Genomic DNA, 19,489 nt, shown 5'->3' on the forward strand with positions numbered 1-19,489 from the left:
CTTCCCAAATTTTCTCGCATTCTCTTTAAGAAAAATGCTTCCTCAATCTCCAATATGAAATTAGGGGGTCGGAAAAACTAAGGGTTAATATAAAATTAGGGTTTAAAAAATTAAGTTTTTTATTGTCAGTGCTCTTTATATGTGAGTTTTATGCTACGTAATAAAGTAAGGAAAAAAAGAATAGTCATTTTAGATGATTTTTTTTTCGAGAAATTGAAACCAAGTCGTGCTACAGAACCATATTTATAGTTACAAGTTCACTTATCAAATTTTATTTTTATTTAAATTATTAGCTTTTGAGTTAATACTACATATTTGGAGCTTTTGAGTTAATACTACATATTTGGAGCTTTTGAGTTAATACTAAATATTTGGAGCTTTTGAGTTAATACTACATATTTGGAGCTTTTGAGTTAATACTACATATTTGGAGCTTTTGAGTTAATACTACATATTTGGAGCTTTTGAATTAATACTAAATATTATATAATCAGTATTTGCGTGTCAACAAACGGCAGATTATAATCAGTATTTTATAAGCACTTTCATTTTAGATGCTAAAACTGTGTATCAAATTTTATCTATTTAGCTCTTTAAGTTTTGTAATTATTGTGTATTTAGAACGACCAGTCTTTTGTCGATAGAGTCTTTTAGTAAATGAATTTGAATTGAAATTCGACAGAAAACTATGAATTTGTATTAGGATCTCATTTCAAATTTTATCAGCTTTCAGATCTATTAAAAAAAATGTGCGTTTCGATTTCAGGAAGATCTGAACCGCAAGGATTCGTCAAAATTTAATGTTCGTATTTTTAGCGATTGCAATATTTTCTTTTTGTTTCTTTCATATAAGCGAAAGTAATTGACAAAAGCAGATGGACCGAATTCATATTGTTGTTTTTAGTCTGAAGATACTGTAGAACGATTCCTTCAGTTGTATTTGGCTGTCACAGTATCAGATTTTTCCACGCTGATTTGAAATATACTGAATACTGAAATACTTTACTTGATACTGAAATATTTTTCAGCACTTCATACGGAAAAAGGCTTAATTTAAATCAAAAAATCAATCCAAGTGAAAAAAACGGAGGTTAACTTAAATCAATAGATCAATCCAAATGAAAAAACGGAGGTTAACTTAAATCAATATATCAATATATGCAAAAAAACAACAAAAAAAAATATTAAGTTACCTTAAGTCAATAGATAAATCTATATTCAAAACTGAATATTAAATTAAATCAATAAATCAATCTATGTAGTAAAACGAATTTAGCTTAAATCAATGGATTAATCTACATGGATGAACGATTAACCTAAATCAATAGCTATGTGGAAAAACGACGATTATCTTCACTCAAAAGATCAATCTAAATGAAAAAACAAAGATTAACTTAAATCAATAGATCAATCTAAATGGAAAAATGAAGATAAACTTAAATCAATAGATCAATCTACGGAAAAACGAAGATAAACTAAAATCAATAGATCAATCTAAGTGGAAAGACTTAGATAAACCTCATTAATAGATCAATCATCATACTAGGAAAAGTCTTTTTTGATTTATAGTAGTAGAAAAAAGAGGCAACGAAAGTCAAAGAAAAATAAAATTAACATATATCCTTTAGAAAAAAAAATTATTACAAGATTCAGTTGATTAATGTTCAGTACGGACATGGGAAATCGCAGAACCATACTTTTTAAATAGCCAAGTTTGGAAATCTTTTTAATCACTGTATGTAGGGGAAGAAAATGTTAACAGTACATGCCAAAACTAGATTAACATGCCAGCTTATTAAGGAAATGTTATAGAATTAGTTGGTTAATATTCAGATGGTATTCGGAGAACCATGTTTCTCTAACATCTCCTCGAAGAAAATCTTTTTAAAACTGCATGCGAAAAAAAAAATGGGATAAGTAGATATAGAGAAGTGGGGCTAAAAATATAGAATGTTAAAGTTGTGATGGATCATTCAGCTTTCTAATATTGAGTGTGTGTTAACAGATTAATCATCCTTTACTATCTGTGCATGCATACATTTTTTGATCATTGTAAGTAAAAAAATATCCCAAACATTTTCAAACAAATGCCTAATATGAGCATACTGGTTTATTAACGAAAGGTTACACGACTTATTTAGCTAACATATAGTATGTTAATATTAGTAGTAGAACCATACTATTCCTACCTCTGTGAATATTAGTTATAGAAACATATTATTTTAACCTTCATGAACGCTAGTAGTCGAACCCAAGTATTTGAACCTCACTTGCAGAATGTTTTATTAATCACTGTATGTGAAAGAAAGAAGTGGGTAATTAAAGCGAAGAACTGAAACAACAACAACAACAAAAAGCATATTAAGGCTGTGCTAGTTAATTAGAGTGGCTAATATTCAGTGTGTGAATATCGAGAATCAATGAACCATACTTTTCCATCACTATACTTTCCCATCATTAACATAGCATGTTGCTGTTAACGCTGGTTTATTTGGATGGCTAATATTCAGTGTGTCAATATAAGCAATCACAGAATCATATTTTTGTATTATCAAACTTTCACATCATTAATATAGCATATTCAGGCAAGGTTAATTGAATAGGATGGAACAATATTCATTGCATGATTATTGGTATGAGTAGAACTCTTACTTTTCTATCAATAAAATAGTATATTATGCCAATGTTGGTTGATTAGGGTGGTTAATATTCAATATTTGAATATTGGCCAACACAGAACCGCCGTACTTAACATCAAAACATGCAGAAATCGTTTCCGTCAATGAACGTGGAAAAACGGCTAAAGCGATGGAAGCTGATGCGTAAGATTAACAAACCTTTTTCGCTGGCATATGAAAGACCATAGAGCCTCCATAAAACCCTCTCCCCCCACATAAATTTTCTTTCTTTGCCTATTTTTCTCGGTCGACATAAAAATAACTCAGTTACGCCATTCAGAGTACACAGCCGTAAAACACGCCGGAGGGGCTGCCTTGCTTGATATTTGAGGACGATTCAAACAATCAGGAGCATCCCCCCCTCCCCCTTCAATCATGGCTGTAGATTTCTCAATGTGCATTTAAGCTGCGACGAGGTGAAAAAAATAAAAATTCAAATAGTCCGTGCCATCTCTTTTTTTTTAAAAAGTAGCTTCACAAGGCAAGCAAAGATAATTTTAAAATATTGCGCTGTTTAAAAAGGATGAAGTCATACATAATAGCAATTATTTAGAGGGCATTATGACTCAATGTAAGAGATAACTCAATGTTTTTAAGATAATGGAAACGCACAGAATACATCTTTGATTAATTGGGTATCTATCATTAGAGATATATGTTAACCGAACCGTTACTAAATCATCAACTGTATTGGCCATCGTTTGGTAAAGTGAGCGAATTATTACAGAAAAGGTGCTCTTTAATCGCTTTTCTAGTACAAAGGCTTGCTTGTAAAACGCAACAAGCCTCTGCGTGTGACTTTTTTAAATAAAGGTAAGGTAATTTTAAAATATCGCATTGTGTCAATGTTTTTAAGATAATGGCAACGCACAGAATACATCTTTGTTTAATTGGGTATCTACATTAGAGATATCTATTAACCGAACTGGAACTAAAGCATCAACTGTATTGTCTATCGTTTGATAAAGTGAACGAATTATTGCAGAAAAAGGTGCTCTTTAATCGTTTTTCTAGTACCAAGGCTTGCTTGTAAAACGCAACAAGCCTCTGCATGTGACTTTTTTAAATAAAGGTAAGGTAATTTTAAAATATCGCATTGTGTGAAGAGGAGATCAATCTTATTTAAGAGGAATTACTTTCATGTGAAGCTTTGTCCAGGCTATTGGAAATAACCTACAACATAATCTCTATTAATCGGAAATCTTTCAATCCGGATATTGATGAACCGAATTGGTATAAAAAAAACCAAAATGTGTTTTTCATCTTTTTATAAATTTATTTAGTTTTTCGGGGAAGAGTAATTTGAAGATGTTTTACACATGCAAAGGCTTGCCATCTGGAGATTACATTGTATAAATTGTTCAATGTGAACTTTTCCAGTAATGCGACAGATATCGATGTTGTGAAATAACTTAACCCATATTTTTTCAACATGTTTTGTATGATGCTTCAAAAGGCTGCAGATATTAGTGTTTAAAGTTCTCCAATATGACTTAGCAACAATGCCGGCATCCTGGCATGGGGGGTAGCGCGTCTTCCCAGTGATCTGGACATCCCGCGATCGAGTCCCTGTTTGGGCATGGTTGTTTTTCTGTTGTTCTATACGTGAATGTGCCCTCCTGTAAAAAGGGGTTGTGCAAGCGAATGAGTGACGCGTGAATAGCAAAGTCGTATTCGTGGCCCTAATTGGCGCTATTATAAAAACAAGAGGCGCTCCCCCTCCGGCTTAAATCGCTGTCTTCGTAACAGCGGGCTTGTCCATGGCAAGTACCATAGAAAACAACATGAAACAACAACTTGGCAACAATGAAACAAACACTTTGTGTTAAAAGAACACCCCCTGAAGAAAAATCGTGTATTGCCATACAAGGATATGCAGCCTTACAAAGCCTCATAACAGACATGCACAAAAAGTGTAGGATAAGCTACAGTATTCTTGGTATCTTTCCTGATCCTGGAGAGGCTCATATTTAACACTTACAACTGATATGAATTTAAACTTTTAATTGTTATTTTTGATTTTCGATGAACAATAAAATTATACTTTTCTATGCCATTTTTATTAATATTCATGCAACGTTAGATATTTATTTATATACTTTATTTACTTATTACTTTTCATCTCAAAATACATTTTATTCCCCCATTTCCTGTTGCAATAAATATTTTATATCCAATTTTCTTGCCTTTCCTATTGGCTTCTTTGACGGCGTCCTTGCATAGGGGCAGCGCATCTGCCCCGTGATCTGGACGTCCCAGGTTCGAATCCCGGTTCAGGCATGGTTATTCTTCACTGTGTTCTATCTGTGAGGTGTGTGAATGTACCCCCATGTAAAAAGGGGTTGTGCAAGCGAATGTGTGAGTTTCATCTTCATATGAGTTAGAAGTCAGATTTCTGCCCTTGGATGCTCAGGGGTCTTTACACTTAGAAGCTACTGCACCCCCTTTCCGTGGTAACACGGACACCACATCATCATCATTGCTTTTTGAATCTAAAGCTTAAATTTTTCAAGCAGTCTTATCTCTGACTTTAGTCATCATTAATAAAACCGGGGTTTTTTTTTTGTCTTTCTTTTTCTACAAAGTGTATAGTTTGTTTTTAAGTGTGCCCGCATAGGATTTCAGTGTATTCATTTGAATCTATGGTATGCTGCTGACATAGCATTTCTTGCAAACACGATTTCATTACAAATAATAAAACTTCGACTCGAAGTTCAAAACGCGCATGCACTTCGAGCTCGGACATCATTACAGAGAATTCGCATGGGAAAGCATCACGGAATTTTCTGCAACTTTTTTGTCGTCTCCACATAAACTGTCACTTTATTGTCCCGGACCACTCTAGCGAACGGGAAAAAATTGTCGCGGAAGTTCAATTTTCCAGGGCTCTAAGTTTTCGGTTCTCCGTACGCCCCATTGGCCCAACTGGAGCACGTGACATCCATACGAAATGCCCTAAGAAGAAACGCTTGCCAAAAGAAAACACAACATGGCCGTCTTTCCGAAGCCATTTTTCAAACGTCTATTGTCGCTATGGAAACGTGCGCACGGATGCCACCGGAAAGAAAGAAATGATGCTAAGGCAAACTGTAATGAAACGGTTTTTACACGTACACTTTTAAAAGCTGTGGAAACCGTTCTTCTCTATAAGATTTTGTTTCTTTTTCTTCTCTCTTTCTTTCTTTCTTTCTTTTTTTTCCTTTCAACATTTTTACGACTTTACAAACTGAAGTTCAAAGAAGTTGTTCAGTTTGTCTTTTCGTGCGTTTCGAAGGATGAGAGGGATTTAAATGATGGGTTTTTCCGAAGTTTTTCATTTCTCCACGTCAAGTGATATTTTCCACTACATACCGAAGAGATGAGGATGGCGTTTTCATCTAAATTGTTATTCAGCTGTGCATAAACGAAATATGAGAGCAGGGGAAAGGTGAAGAACTCTATCTTTAATAAGAAAAACCCACTTTAAAATCTACCTTCTTCCATAATATTAATTTTCTTTTGAAGCAGTTTTCATGTAAAAGCAAGGAATTGTTTTGCAAAAGGATGGGTCTCAAATTATATCGCCCATGTTAATTCTCTTAGCGCAGATTTCCTTTTTATACAACTGCTACTAAAATTTATGTCTATCAATATCAAAAAATCGATCATAATCGATCCATATGCAAATAATTTAGTTACATAGTGATTGATTCATCCCAAATGACTTCACAAGTGTAAATAATTCATGAAAATTCGACTTCTAGTCTATACCGTCATAATGTTCAGATTTAATTTTTTATTTCGAATATAAATTTCGCTTTTAATTATATAACCACGGTAACATATCTATACTTATAATAAAGCTCAATGTGTGTGTGTGTGTGTGTTGGCGCTCTACAGGCTAGACCATTCAACCTACAGCTACCAAATTTGGAACTTGTATACCTAGGAGGCCGGAAATGTGCACCTGGGGGTTATTTTTTCGAATTTTTAATTAGAATTTTAATTATTAATTAAAAATTAACTTTCCCGCCAAAAAAATCCTCCATTTTCCCCACCGCCAACTTTTCCGCCAAAATAATCTTCCATTTTCCCCACCGCCAAATGAGTAAGTCTTCAGTTTTTTTTTTCTCCCAACAGTAATGAGGCTAGGGTTAACATTTTTCGGCGGATTATTTCAAAAGATTCTGTTTATTTTCTTAATGTTTTATGCATTTAAAATTAAACATTGTTAATTAATCCAGGTTTCAGATTCATTCTGAAGTACTTTTGAATTAAAATAACACAGAATAAAGGAAATTAAAAATGTATAATCTGCATAGCGTTACCCCAACTGGCGTAGAAAAATGCACGCATTTGCGTTACCTAACTGGCAAAGAAAATACACAATAAACGATAAAAACCGCAATAACAGAAACAATGACAATGAAAGCTGACTCAAACCTCTAGCTTGAAACAACATAGTATGGTATCATATAAATTAGGTTTCTTCTCTACTAAATTTCTATTATTTTTAAAAATTATTCTTACTTGACTTTACAAGCTGATTTAACATTTCCACAAAGCGCGTAACTATAATAAATATAATAACTAAAAGGATAAAAAGTGCCATTATCAATTATAATCAATTTATTTTTAAAAAGTTATTAAAATATGGGAAAACAAAATTGAAATTGGCATAATTGGAAAGTCAATGTTATAAATTATAAGGGGATGTAGAAATGATTTTTATTTATTAATATGTATCAATATTGTTATCAAAAAACGTTAGAATGAGGATTTAATTAAAATTTCGAGGGATCATTTATTACGTTACCGCCTACTAATCAAGAAGTAACTACTTGCCAAATTTGATACTGTAGGATATCACCTTCAAAGTGGATCGTTTGGAACGAATTTTTTCATCATGCGCTCTGTAACACACATCGCAATTTCCCGAATATATAACATAACATAATGCCACCCTGCGCTCCCAAAGCATCAAAATTTACAGAACAGAATCCGATCTATTATCATTTTAAAATTCCCTAGTAGGAGATATTTCCTAAATCTTTGACTATTTTAGCAATTCCATCAACGATTTTTCAAAAGTGTTGCTTCTTTGGGTTCGTTGATATTTTCAGTCCATCTCACTTTGTTGAAAACACCAAGTCGAATTCATGAGTCAAAAGATTAATAATAAATTCGTTTGTACTTGGGAAGCCGAGTAAACAGACTTCCCCCAGATTGGATTTCATTCAAAATTTTAAAGAAATTTACAAAGTGGTACTAGAAAGTGGTACGTACACACTAGAAGTTTTTTTTTTTAATTTTAACTTTAAAAATCCAGTTTTTTTACATTAGGTCATTAATATATGTTTAAACTTATTTCAGTGAGGAAAAACCGTATTACACTAATTATTAATTCATTAAATAATATTTAATGAGCTAATTAGCCTATTTTTTGAAACATGATATCTTAAATTCTAATTTGTACAGAACACAATTTTAGTTGGAAATTTTGCCTAATATCAGTCTTTATGTTGCCTGCCTCAATCAAGTTATAAAAATATATAGTTTTTTTTTTTTTTAACAATTTTTTCATCAACGATGAACAGAAAAAGCTGTAATTTTTTCTGTAATTTTAACTTTTAAATAGCTATGAAAAATTTATTTCTATAAATATAACTTTGATAGAGGTACAAAACATCCACTGTTTCATGTTCATTATTTTTATATATGAATAATTGTATTTGGTTCATTTCTTGTTGAGTTATGACTGTTTGAATGAAGCAACATAGTGGAAAAATATCATTCTTCATAAAATGAGTTTAAAAAACACCGAAATTAGAGTTTTTAGTGGAAGAACCTCAAGAAAAATAATTATAACTCGAATAATATTTCGAATATTGACAAAGTATTGGTATCGTTTGAAAGCCAAAGAATCAGAGAACATTTTGAAGCAATAAAAAAAAAAATCGATATTTTGAACAATTTTCGAAGTGTACGTGTGTGCATACACCTTAACTTTATATACTAAATTTCCTCAATTTAGCACAAACAGTTTTTTGCTATTATGTCCATAGACATATTGACATACATTGCTATAAATTTCAATATCCAGTATTCATAATTTGATAATTCAAATATTTTGTACTTGTACACTAAGTGCACAGATAGAAAGTAAAAAAAAAAAAAGCGTTTTTACTCACATATCCTTATTACTTCACTTGGTGTTTCATCCATATCATAATTAATGATACTGCTTGTAGAAAGGCTTCAAAAAAGTAATAAAGTTATAATGTTGACGGAGTGTGACTTGCCTACAAACAGATAAAATTATATAAACAACAAAATACGTAGGATAAAAATGACAGTGAAAAATGAATAGGACCAGCAAAGTTAATAAATTAAATGAGTTCCATTTTGCTAAGCGATCTAAAGTGACCTAATTAAGACATCTAATGACGTGACGGAAACGATCTAATTAACAGCTGATGCATATTCGTAATTAAGCGTAAAAACTTGTGATTAAAAATTTATTCTCTAAACAACCTCTATTGATCTATCGCAGTTGTGCCAAATTCATCCATGTTTTAACTGCTGGTTTTGTCCTTTTGTCTGCTTGCTGATGATAAAGGCAAGGTTTACATTACGTAACCTTGCCTTACGTTACGCTAATCTAATAAAACCACGCATGCGCAGAAAGAAAAATGCGCATGCGCTGAAATGATAGACCATAGCAATTGTGTGTCTCGATGGAATAATTTACTTGCTGCCGTGCAACTTCTGCGCATGCGCGATCTTACAGCATTAACAACACTGGTTTATTGTAAACCGTACTTAAGTGTGTATATTTTAACTTCGTGTAAAATAAATTTTTAAAAAACTAGCCTCTTTTGGTTACCAGTTTGTAATACTCTGGGATATTGGCTTTTCTGGCTGTTAACCGGTTAATATAACAAGTTAAACTCCTAATATGGAAATGTTAAATATTAACATGAATTAATATTTCACTTTGTTTTTTGATAAACGTTTAATGGCATCCGTCTGCAACAAAGTGTTTCTTTAAAATGGATCGTTAATATTGTTTGTTTGTTTGTTTCTTATGGCACTTGCCACTGACAAGCCCGCTTTTACGAAGACAGCGATTTAAGCCTGAGGGGGAACGTCTCTTATTTTTTATAGCAGCGCCAACTAGGGCCAAGAGTACGACTTTGCCACTCACGCATCACTCATTCGCTTGCACAACCCCTTTTTACAGGAGGGCACATTCACACATCTCACAGATAGAAAACAGAAGAACAACCATGCCCAAACCGTGACTCGAACCCGGGACGCCCAGATCACGGGGAAGACGCGCTACCCCTATGCCAGGACGCCGGCAGGATCGTTAATATAATTAAACTAAACTAAAAAACGTCTATAACAAATTACTGAAAGCCGAAATTGAAAAATACATATGTTACTATGAAAACAATATAACTGATTAATATTAATATATCGGGTACATAGTTGCTTGGTATGTGTCCAAAATAATGGTAAAATATCCTTATTCTTTTAATATTTATAATCAGCACATATTAATGACAAATATTGAAAAATGTATTTCTGTTATGCTAAGATAAAATTGATATTTTCAAAATCATACTTTATTATCAGAACTTATTGAGATATGAATCAAAATAGATGAAAGCATATCTAATAGCATATGTGAGTAAACTATCGAACCTTAAACGAACGATGCATTCTGAATAAGTTTAAAAAATACCACTAGCAAATTTATACAAAAATTATGTAATTTAAATTATACCATCTTATTAACCAAATTATATGGTTCAACAGCTGGATTATATGGTTCAACAGCTGGATTATATGGTTCAACAGCTGGATTATATGGTTCAACAGTTGGATTATATGGTTCAACAGCTGGATTATATGGTTCAACAGCTGGATTATATGGTTTAACAGTTCAACAGCAAACTATGTGTTCGGCTTTTTGGCCTTGTCTTGTCGACTTCTCATTTTCCCTTAGACTGGATTATAAACATCAGAATTGTACTTATCGACATACTCCGGATATGGTTTGAGTATATAAGAAAATAACTAGATCTTGGCATTCTATAATTTCAGTCTTTCACGACAATACACAATAAAATGAAACTAAATCGGAAATGGCGCTTCGATTTTGAAGCTAAAAAGAAATGCATTTCGAAGGCATGTTCGAACATGGACAACATAGGAAATGAACCTGAGCAAAAGCATGCGATTGAAATTTTTGGATAGAACAATGCAATTCGTAAGATTTCCATCAATGAAAACCTTATTATGCATTATGTGTGGAAAAAATTTTTAAAAAAAATATTAAAACTATAGAAGTAAGTAAGAAAATGCTGTGAGAAGAATAAGGAAATGAAATTGGGAAACAGTACGGAATCATTAAAAAGGCAATTTTTAGAGGTTTAAAGTAATGTAAAAATTAATTTTGGGAAATAATATTTTAAATTAATGTAAGCGAAAAGCTTGTTTAATGTTTAATTAAGTGATATATTAATTAACTTTTGACCTTTGAACAATTAGCAGTAATCATCCTAATACCTTTAAAAAAATTGTGGGCTAAATTTCATCACGATTGGACACAAACTATAGAGTTGTATAAAAGACTTGAAAACAAACATACTTTTTTATTCTTTTCGGATACTAAGTCCTGCGGATCGTGAAACCGCTATTAATTCCGAATGGATTACATCGCAATACAAACGATCGTCGTTCTGAAAATGAAGAAAACTTTTAAAATTTCTTTATTCTTTGATGGATTTCAAATTAATAAATATTAAAACTACATAGCTAATCTTCAAAATTAAAATGGCCAAAAAATGAAACACAGAAACCGACCGAAGTTCCGCTTCACACGTTTTGATCAATCAACCCAATTGCTCTGCCCAGAAACCCAAAGAAAGGCACAATTCGCTTTTTATTTACCATTATTTCCCTCGCCCGTGACAGCCGATGTATTATAGAAGTGATGGGGGATATTAAGGGGGTAGATAGCCTATTATCCGGCGAAATATCCCTTTCCGAATCCACTGACCACAGCTGTGATGCCACATCATCCCTTTTACGCCATCTCTTCTTCCTTCACCCAATGATCATTTACTGACGTTTCTCTCCCGAACTTCACGGACAGATACTGGGATGGGAGGATGAGCCTTGCACCTCGTGCAAAACCGAAGGGGCTTGAGACAAATCAAATGAGAAAATAGCGATGGCTACGAATATGTTGCGAATTCGATTCTGTTGAAGATTGTTTAATTTATATGACTACGTTCTGGATGAATTTCTTAAAAATTGTTATTATATTTTTGTTCTTGAAATACAATTTTGATAACATTCGGATTTTAATAATGCATCATTTTTTTGTTTCTTTTCCAGATCCGATGGGCCATTAAAAAACAAAGGTGAGAACGAAATGAATTTCTTACCAAACATTATGTAAAATGATAATTAGTTTTCGTCGTGATCGTTATGAGGATTCATATATTTATCGTATCGATGGAACAGATTTTTTAAAATCCTTATCGAAACAAATTGTCGGCACTGATGTGAGATAGTGAGACTGATGTGTTGTCTTCTGTGCTACCTAGACTTTGTAGTGAAGTGAGACAGGCCCTTAATGTTCATTTGAAGATCATTAGTCTGGAATTCTCTATTTCTTTGATTGTCTATCTATATATTTTGGTACTTAAACAGGTCTTCACATCAGGGAAGAGATGAAAATCACTTTGCTATAAGCCTCATTATCCATAAAAGGGGGGAGGGGGTCAAGAGCACAAAATGCCTCAAAAAAGATAAGTTCAAAGAATTCAAGTCGCTCCAAACAAATGGAGGATGCTGGACAACAAGCTGGCCGACCAGTATGCCGAAATTGTGAATACGGAGGGTGAATGTTTAGACAATCCTGTTCGCAATTCTTTCATTGAAAGAAATCTCAAGTAACTTTTGAATAATCAGGAACTTCAAAGAAGTATTAAAGTTCATCTAAATCCAACGACAACATTTTTCGGAAAGGTTTGGAAATCTTCATCTACTGATGTGTCAAATGCCTGAATCTTCGCAGTGACTATTCCGACAAATAACTATGATTGTAAAAAAATTGTGTTAAAAAAGTTTGTTTCTATTTTTTATGGCCTATTGGATCTTGAAAAATAAAACAAACATTGTATTATTAGATTGAATTTTTTTTTTTAATAATTTGCGAGATGTAAACAAGTGCGTTACGCTCTGCTCACAACACTTTATATGGCAGCTCATTGGACAAATAGTTATGAAATTTGGCACGATGCTATGAATTCATTTAGAATTTTTTTGAAACTTTAATTAGACTTCTAACGAAATTATAATTTTCTCTCTATAACTTCATACAAAAATCACTCTAACATCGTTACAAAATTTAAAAAAATTATCTTTCCAACGATATTAATATCATTTTCGACAATTATTTATTTTATGTTGAATCTTTAAAAGTAATTTTAATTACAATTTCTAATGCTGCTTTTATTGAAAATATTCTATATTAGAACTTGAAGTTTTAAGAAAAGAACTTCCATTAAATGATTTTTAAACATTAGCAGATCCAATACTTTAATTCCATTTTCATGCAATATTTATGGAAGAAACTTTTAATATCTTGCATTGTTGTCCAACATGTCGACATTTCAAGTATCAAAATACCAAATCTGGTAGCACCTTTAATTTATTTTTAATAAAAACATTTCTTAAGCGCGTGTTTGTATGTCTGAACTTAAAAAATATTCTAAAATTTTAGCTTTCCTCGAATACTGCTTTGAAAATAGAAAGTTTCCAACAACAAACATGGCGCTTTCATAGAGAGCTTACCTGAAACAATTTTGCACTTTTGGCTGTACCAACATTTGCATTTTCATAAGATTTATTTGCTAAATAAACCTCTATTTGTATATTTTGGATGTTCCTTTGGTTGCTTCTATACAGATCTTCTAAGAACTAAACCGACATTCGGGAGTGTCGAACCAAATTCGATAGCATGTTTCTTATTATTGCGTTGTACGGGAGAGGGGAGTCGGGTTGGTTTCCAGGGCTTTAAAACCAAATGATCACCCCTTTTTGTTAAAAGCAATCCCACAAGAAAAATTGAGTTTCGAAATTACCCCATCTTCAAATTGAATTTGAAATCCCCTTCTGGTTTGGACCGTTCCATTTTTACTGGCGGTAAAATTAAAAGGGAACTTTAGTGGGCACCCCCCTGCGCTTCTAATTCAGGAGGGGTGGAGAGAACAGCGGCCGTAAAAAGGAACACAAGACACACGTGTCGACAACGACTGTGGTACACCGCACAGAAAATGGCAGTCTTAAAGGGAAACAAAATTTACGTCTTTCAGATATTTCAACTAAAAAATGGAGATGTGTAGGTTGTGCCTCGCAAAGAAGTATTGATGGCTTCTGGCTATGCTACGGCTCTTTCGTCCTCTTTGAAGTAGTGGGCTGATAATTTTGTGATTGTGGGAATGGTCTGATCATTTCAATAACTATTCTTAATTAAAATTCTCAAACTTCTTAATTGCATAATGCTTAGTTTCTTTAAATTAACTTCCCATTTTGAACAAATATGAGAACTATTTTTGAATATATCTCTTAACTTTGAAGAATAGTCAATTGACAGAGGCGAGCATTCTGGATATATTTCTGTTGACTGAATTCATCAAAAATTTGATACCGTTCGAAAATTTGATTTTTTAAGAAGAAGAAAATGGAAATCTTAAAGGAAAATAAAATTTAAGCTTTTTCAGATATTTCAACTAAATAAGGGGACACAGATTTTATTTGGCAAAGAATTATAATTATTATTTTGCTTTTTTTTTTTTTTTTTTTTTTTTTTTTGCTACGTTTGACATCTTTCTTTCTTGAAGAAGAAGACTGATAGTTAACGTTCTCAGTTTGAAGATATACTAAAAGTATTTTTGAATATGCATGAAGGGAATGAAACTTCACTGAAAATAAAGTTTCATTTCTGATAGAATAAAATTGGGCTTTATCGAAAGTGAAACAAAGGTCTCTATAAAGCTTAACTTAGATGCGCATGCCATTTTGAAGATACAAGACAGATATTTTTGAATTTGCTACCAATTTTGAAGAACAGCCAAATGACTACAACGACATCTGAGTGAAAAACGAACTGCACTTTTCCAGATTGAGAAAAAATTCGATACCGATCGAAAATTCTGATTGTATCGACACATTTCATATTTCATCTATTTATTTCGTTATACTTTTGAATTATCTTATACATATGCACATAGATAGACAAATAACCAGGCATTCGATTTTTTAACGGACTTTATCGAAAATAATCTGCATTGTTAATTTAGAATATTTAGCTCAGATTAAAATCCAGTTTTGAAGGTATAAAAAGCTACTTTTGGAGTAATTTATAATCATAGTCAAATGAAGAGGACGAAACCTGAGTATTCCGGTTTTTTCACGTTGACTTAATTCTTAAATATTTGATAATTATCAACAATTTCGTATTCCAATCTTCATTTTTTTTATCGTATTGTGTTTGTCATTTATCCTTTCCATATACATATAGCCATTATATTATATTATCTGACAACACAAGTACTTATAACCAAGGGGTTGTCTAATTAGCACAGATGGGCGAATAGGATGTGCATTTTTTGAAAGGTTTCATTAAAAATGATGCACAGTTCTATAATTTTGCTGCATTGATCATATATTAAAATTCTGTTATTGGAGCCATTCTGTTATTGGATAAATCTTTTCATACAGTGAGGGAATTACATTAGATCAAGAGATTTCACAATAATGATTTTTTTTTTCAGTTTTTGTAGAAAACCACAATTTTAACTAAACCGAAAGTCAAATTTTATTTGTTAATCTACAATGGGACGTAATTTCAAAATTGCTCTTTTCCAACCAAAGAAGCTTAAAGGTAGTTTATAATTAAAATGAGCTTTTAGAAGTGAATTTGTGAAACTCTTTTGCACATTCTTCAATATCTCAGATTTCTAATTTCTAATTTTCGCGCATGAACCTTTTATGCTTCATAACAGAATGAAGAAAACTCTGTATGCATTTTGGAAGTCACTTTTTTTACACAAATTGAAAACCCAAATTTAACACAGAACTACAATTTTTGTATTGACTACATATCAAATTTTATAAAAAAATTTCATTTTTAAATTATTTCGTTTCTCTGCGTGTGAAAACCCCGGGAGAGGCACCTCGAAATGAGGTTGAGATGCTTCTGGTATGGTGGTTGGATCTCGCCACCCTGGAGGGTACACAAAAAGGTGCTGGATCTGGCTCCTCCCATCAATGAAGGGACGTACTTCCTTCGGGAAGGGTTGCACCGTGGCCGGTTATGGCCCTTAGGACTCAACCACAGTTCCCGCCAGTGTTGCTGTTACGGTGGACCGATCTTTCAGTATTATTTATCCATGTGCTTTCGGGCGTGTCGGAGAGTCAGTGTTATGACTTCCCTGCGTGTGAATGTACAGACCGACAGGCAGTCAACCTGTAAATGGATTCTGTTCAAAATTTGGTATGTATCTACACTTTCGATATTAATATTATGTATTAAATTTTATCCATCTATCTTGGATTTCGCTACCATCCATCCATCCATCAACTTGGATAAATATTATAGCTACCGTATTCACTTGTACAAATTTCTTGTGAATGTATTTCACTTAAAATATGTTATAAATTTCTTAATTTGATCGGAAAAGCATTTACCAAATTTCACCCGTCTTGCTCAAAGCGTGCTTTTAAATATTGAATTAGCAAACTGACATAATTTCAAAAATTGTGCAGATCTATTTTTGTTCTAATCTTGTGCCGTCAATCTTCTATTGTTGTGTCTATTGTGTCTATCTGTTATTGCTCTGTATTATTGTGCCAAAATTCATATATTATTCAAAAATTGTGGCAATCTGTTTTTGCTTTGTTATTGTGTCAAAATTTCTGTATTGGTCAAAAATTATGTCTGTCTTATCTGCTATTATGTGTGTATGTTTTGTATAGAAGAAGATAGGAAATTTATAATATCTTGAAATTCTCAAGTCATTGGAAAATAACAATAACTTTTTTATAACATAAGTGTAAATCCATCCATGAGTTTTTCTTTTATAATACTAAATCTCAATATATTTGAAATTAAAAAAAATATTTAGTAATCTGCAGTACTGATCATCTAAAAAAGATTCAATCAGTACAGCAGAAAAAAGAATAATAGACAGAAGATAAATATTTTCATTGTTATAAAAATTTGTACCATTATTATTACATTTCAAATTGTGAAAAATAAAATAAAATTATAAAAAATATCTAAAAAAATTGTGATTATTTATCAAAATTTTGAAATTTTCTGAAAAAAAAAAAAAAGATAGATACAAATGTTTACTTACGAAATTCCATTCAAAGGTATGAAAAACGAAAATTTCCAACTATCTCACATGGCGATATTATAATATATTCAGCAACCATTTTAAATACCTGGAAAAAAATAGTAACTATAAAAAACATGCAAAATATAGGACTGAAGTATCACCAATGTAGTTTTTAAAAAATAGTTAATGAATTCAGTTTCAGAAAAAAATTAATTAGTAAAAAAGAGAATTAGATAAAATTCTCGCTTAAAATATTTTTAAGAATGGAAAAATTAATAAGCAATAAAAATAAAATCGAAGTAATTATATAATTTTAATGTAATAATATTTAAAATATTTCCCAATTTGCAACACTATACAAATTATGTTTCTAAAGAATTATGAATTATTATTAATATTTTTTACTATCCAAAAGCGAAAATTATGATTTTTGAAGAATATTTTTTGTAATATATTTTTATAAGCCTATTCATATCTTAAACCCTGTTGATAATACCACAATCTTGGAAAAAAAAAGTAACATGTTATATTTTTCTTGACAATTAGTTTTTATCTGATAGCATGTATTTATTTAATTCATAAAAAATTTGATTTTAATCACTCTTTATAATACTATAAAAATATGCATTTTTAAATATTTTCTCTTATTTGTTTTAAAATCTTTAAAAGAAATTTGTGTGCCAGGCAAAAATCTTAAAATTTTTTACAGAGTCTATTAGCTCTGAATATTTCAAATAGAATGAAACACTGGACTGAAAATTTTGATTTAAAGAAAACATTTTAAATTCGTTCTAAGCAGGAAAAATGCAGCATGGTGCATAAAGAATTAGCACTGAAGTATTTCATTAATTATTTTTTTTTCATTATTGAGACATTTTAAAAGATAACTACTTGATGTATTTTAATAGCTGGTGATTATATATATTTTTTTATTGATAATGATTAATAGGTTTACTTGGAAAATAAAAATAACGCCGTTTAAAAATTCTACGAATTAAAAAAAAAGTGGGGATAAAAATTGAAACAATTACAAATAACTTAAAATATTTAAATAATACATATAATGTGTTCTGAAGATCGAATGCAAATCTTAATTACTGATTATATAGAATCGTTTTTTTTTTTTTTTTTTTTTTTTTTTTTTTTGAGGATATAGAGTAGGTCAAGTTAGTAGTCGGATGTAGAGTAGGTCAAATCATACAGAAGTACATCATTTTTGGTAATGAACATATACAGATCATACAGATGCATGTAATATTTGTTAGGATACATCCTTATTTATAGAGATGCAAATCATATCATATAGGATAGAAACTGTTATAAAAGAGACTAAATCATTTTTTGGCAATATTCAAATAGGTCAAACTAACACAAAATTTATTTTGTAAGATACAGAATAGGTAAAATGCATGTCATTTTTGGAATGATACTCAGTGTCTTACAAAGATATACAGTATTTCATTTTTGTAGGAAACACGGTAGGTCATACAGATGTAACCCGTTTTTACAATAGAGCGGGGCTACAGAAGCGCAAAGGACAACTAATACAGGAAGATCATAATCAGGGTGTTAAGTAAAAGAAACTAACACATGAGATAAATCGGTAAATGTATTTTTTTATATAATACAAGCTCATGCAATCATACATGATATCTATGCAGTCAGTTTCATGAACATTGCCATTATCCGTCATACATAGTACAGCAGGTACAATAATACCACTCAGTATCATTAATCAGTACAATTCGTTCAAAAATGCTTGGATCAATATCATTAATCAGTACAATTCGTTCAAAAATGTTTGGATCAATATCATTAATCAGTACAATTAATCAGTACAATTCGTTCAAAAATGTTTGGATCAATATCATTAATCAGTACAATTAATCAGTACAATTCGTTCAAAAATGTTTGGATCAATATCATTAATCAGTACAATTAATCAGTACAATTCGTTCAAAAATGTTTGGATCAATATCATTAATCAGTACAATTCGTTCAAAAATGTTTGGATCAATATCATTAATCAGTACAATTAATCAGTACAATTCGTTCAAAAATGTTTGGATCAATATCATTAATCAGTACAATTAATCAGTACAATTCGTTCAAAAATGTTTGGATCAATAATATAATGTGCTGGTTTATAGGAACATTGAATACATAAAAGAAATAAAACCTTATTAGTAAGTTTTCATTGCATAGGTCCTAAAACATATAAACAAATTATTGTAAGATTCAAAATATTGTCTGTTGAAAAATGAATTTTGTACAAATGGTAAAATATTATTTAAAAAAAAAAAGAGTTTACTTAAGAACACCATACAAATAGTTCGGTTAAAGTATAACACAAGAAATAAACCAAATCACTATTAGTATTAAAAATTAAATCAACAGTATATTGTA

General features: G+C 31.3%; 1 long non-coding RNA gene across 2 annotated transcripts in view; it reads right to left on the bottom strand.

Moving 5' to 3' along the window:
- LOC129976673 (uncharacterized) overlaps nucleotides 1–19,489 on the bottom strand; it is a 372,556-nt gene that overhangs the window by 228,774 nt on the left and 124,293 nt on the right. The window contains exons 2-3 of one of the 2 annotated variants that reach the window (XR_008785163.1): nucleotides 17,102–17,189; nucleotides 8,849–8,959 (exon numbers count right to left, since the gene is read on the bottom strand). This is a non-coding gene — a long non-coding RNA (uncharacterized LOC129976673). The remainder of the gene's footprint in view (nucleotides 1–8,848; nucleotides 8,960–17,101; nucleotides 17,190–19,489) is intronic. The other variant, XR_008785164.1, reaches the window with a different exon arrangement.

Source organism: Argiope bruennichi, chromosome 7 (assembly GCF_947563725.1).
Source record: "Argiope bruennichi chromosome 7, qqArgBrue1.1, whole genome shotgun sequence".
Lineage (NCBI taxonomy): Eukaryota > Metazoa > Arthropoda > Arachnida > Araneae > Araneidae > Argiope > Argiope bruennichi.